Consider the following 4060-nt stretch of genomic DNA (forward strand, 5'->3'; position numbering starts at 1 on the left):
GCTCTTAAAAATGTAATGTGAATTTGAATGTAAACGACTCTGGGGGAAGAGGTGATGAAATGTTGGCGAGCTCTTTTATGTCTTTGATGTGCTTCACTTCCACAGAGGACCGTGACTCCACTCTGTCACTCTGTCGCAGAAAGATGCAATAAAGTTGGCGGCGATAAAGTTATGATTTATCCATAAAGGGAAGAGCAACCGTGGACCGTCTCAATTTCATTCCCTGCTGCCATTCAGGTCAGTTATCAGGTTTTTATTTGTTTAATATTTATTATAATTTAATACTTAAAATCACTTTTGTTTTCCACAGTGATTTGGTGGAGTGTAACTGGTGGTAACTGATTGTTTTTTAACATTTTTTTGATTTACTTAAGGTTTGACTGTGGGGTTGATGAAGGTGTGGTCTGTATTCTGAGGTATGAGCTTCAAACATGGAGACAGTGTGGACATCATTTGTCTGACAAAGCTGCAGCACAAAAGCACATATCCCAGCTGTCCTCTAACAAGGAAAATAAAGACTGGACTCCTCTGTCAGCGTGATTCCAGGAGACGCCAATTAGACCAATTTGTGGAGCAGAAGAAGTTACAGAGAATATTTGATCAGCCAGTGCTCTGTGATACGGCCTGTTTATATTTCTGGCTGCTCATGAAGCCGACACAGTGAGGGCACGACTTGTTTTCATCTGTCAGACTCCTGCACAAACACATTCATCTGACAAATCTGAACCTGGACACAAATATCTGTGCAATTTAATTTTATGGCTTAGAAGAAAAACCGTCTTGGAGAATAGAGTCTAGAGACAATTTAGCCCCTTGTTGTTGTTGTTGTTGTTGTTGTTGTTGTTGTTTCCGTCCTTCCACCATTTTCCATCAGAATATACAGTACCAGCTTTTACTCCCTACAGACGTCCTGATACCGTCAAGACTTTGACTGACACTTTAATCGAATAATTATATCCTGAACAGAAATCAATGGCGGCCCGCTGACAGATTAGTGAAGTAGGTTCCTGCTCTGTGGCGACACAACGGCCCCAGGTAATCCCAAAATGAGATGTCACCCAGAGAAAATGAATCTGCAAATCATCTGGCTGTAGCAGCGCTGAGCGTCAGCGGCGTTCAACAGCGACCTGAACCACGGAGTCTAATCCTCACACGTGCGACACCAGAGCAGGGAGACGTCAGCTTTCACAGCACAGGAACCTTTTCTCATTAAAGCTATCGGTTATAGACACAGACACATTATCCTGGTAGAATCAGTAACAATGAAACTACACTGAATGAATCCAGTCATGAAAACAGCCGGGACAAATACTGTACAGGAATTACATCAACGTTTGACAAAATCATCATAAACACGACGACCTGCGGCCTAAACATTTGACGACTCCACTCGCCGTGTAAACACAAACACTCATCTCTGTAGGAACCTGTGGTTCTCCAGCTTCAAGGAAGCTAATACAAGCTATACTGCTGACTGACTGTGAATGTGGCTCCATGGCTGGAACAGAGATCAGGTGTGTGTGTGTGTGTGTGTGTGAAGCAGTACCACTCTGCAGATGATCAATGAAGAAAAGTCTGGCCATAAATGATCTAATAAGGGAGCACTTTCTTTTTGAATGGAGTTACTCAGAAAATGTGGCTCATACAGCAACACTTCATATATTAATATATAAATACTATCTTTGAAAAAGTGTTTAAAAACATATTAGATATAAAGAGAATCTGGTCATTTATTATTTACTTTCTAGAATTAAGTTAATTTAGGCATTTTTTTCAAAATAATACTTCTTTCAGACTTTGATACCAATAGAGTAATAACTAAAAGATGTTTTACTTTGAAAATGTACTGATCCTTAACAACCCTTTGACTTTTCCGTCAACAATTGGCATGTTAGCAGTAGCAGCCTGTACAGGCTAACGAAATCAATCATGACCTGAATTGAATGTTTTTTAAAATAACAGCTGTTAACATGTTTTACAGCTTAGTCTGAGAGCACGGTGAAATCCTGTTATGTTGAGGAAAAATGACTTACACTGTGGTGATCGATTAGATCAGTGAAGCAGCTTCCTCGTCTACGGCAACTCAGACGGCTCAGGTTATTCTACAACGAGATGTCACAGAAAATGAATCTGTATTTAATATACACAACTCCACGGGAGAGACAACACAAAAGAAAACTATTATTAGATCAGACCGACCTCAATACAGTGCCACATTTTAAATACACACCATAGGGTATATGTATACTCCCAGGGTCTGGTGCAGGCTGCAGTCACACAGGAGTGGAGCTGAGAGAGCAGCAGTTCATTAAAGGTCCACTGGGTGAGCTGCATTTTGATGGATTTCCAAAGGATTCTGCAGAAGGGCTGAGCTGCAACAACAGGTAATTGCTGTTAGTTTAAGTGCACTCCCCACCAGTGTGTGTGTGTGTGTGTGTGTGCGTGTGTGTGTGTGTGTGTGTGTGTGAGAGAGAGAGAGAGAGCTCTTGTGACCATGAATTTAAAGGTGAGTGAGCCTGTCCTGGAGATAATGATGTATGAAACATAAATCCGAGGTCATCTGTTCCAATAAAGCCTCCAGTCTCTCCGCTCCCCCTCCTGCATGCAGATGAACCAATATAAAGGCTGAGCTCCTCTCGGGGTCTCACAAGTCACTTGTTTTTATTTCTCCCCTCTGCATGAAGAACTGAGCTCCAGCTTATGCCTCTGTTTAGGATGAAGGGGGAGAAAAAGCCAGTCATTAGTGAGAGTAGAAGGGCAGAAAAGGACAAACAAAATGTAAAGAAGAGAAAAATCATGACCTGAAAAAAAAAAACAAACCACAGGACTTCGTGCTCCGACGTTAGTCACAGGTGAAGTTGGATGTGAATACATAAGAGGGAGCGTCCAGGTCTGTGTGACTGCAGCATCAGCGCTGCAGGATTAGGAGGAGGTGAGATGAGACAGGGAGCGGTGCATTTTTCTCCCTTCCCTGAGAGGAGATCAGTGCAGGCTGCTGGAGGCTGGCACAGAGAAAATACTCACCGGGGGGTCTGCTTTTGGAAAGTTACTGTGGAACTTTTCATTTAACTATCTGACCTCAGCGCTGGGTTCAATTCTCAAGACTGTTCAAGACTGCTCACACTCGTTTTTCTAACACCGTCAGGTCAGTGAAAGAGAAACCCTGACAATTATATACGTATATATTTTTAACTATTGACTTTTGGGCCAGGAGGAAATTATTTATGCTGACGATGTTTAAGTCTGAAAAACTGAACTTTTTCATCTATCGTGGGCTGTAACACTTAAATACTGAGCTGATAAATCCAACAGCAGGTTTTCCTACAGTGAGATCTGGTCATAGCCTCAAAGATTATCTTCAGACATGGAAGGATCAATGGTTATAAGGCAACAGTAGCAGTGATTAGAAAAGAATACGCGTTATTCTCTACTGAACCTGTAAAAACGACAGATGTTGGTCTGTGAAAGCCAACCAGTGTTAAAGTAACATGTAGATCAACTTGTGAAGATTTATCTGATTAAAATTTCTATTGCTGTTTAAGGCATTAGCTGAAGGATGTGTCTGTACAGCCATATATTCCTGTTTTGACATATTAAAGATGAAGCTTAAGGAACCAGCTCATCCAGTGACATGTCAGAACAGCTCCACTGAGCGCAGGGCGGTAAATCAATCTACGACTGACCAGCTGACTGACCAGCTGACTGACACGTCATAATTAACCCTGTGATGAATCTGATTGAACATTTCATGTATAAAAGTTTACTATGAGCAGCTGGGGAACAACAGTAGCGTTTCACTCAGTTTGGTGAAACAATAGTTTCAGAGAGTTTTCATTCCCTCCTTGACCAGATGAGAAAATTAGTAAAATCTTCCAAATGGACCCGTTCTCTTTAATCCATTGATTCCCTTCTGCCTCCAGACAAACAGAGCCGACCAATGGATAAACAGTGGAACGTTTCAGTATATTAGAAACGGTCTCTGAGCAGAGAGGCCTAATGCAAGTGACGTCCTTTTCAAAGAATCGATCCATGAAGAAGCATAATGCTGTGTCTGATTGTT

Source organism: Cynoglossus semilaevis, unplaced genomic scaffold, assembly GCF_000523025.1.
Source record: "Cynoglossus semilaevis isolate Cse_v1.0 unplaced genomic scaffold, Cse_v1.0 scaffold1721, whole genome shotgun sequence".
NCBI lineage: Eukaryota > Metazoa > Chordata > Actinopteri > Pleuronectiformes > Cynoglossidae > Cynoglossus > Cynoglossus semilaevis.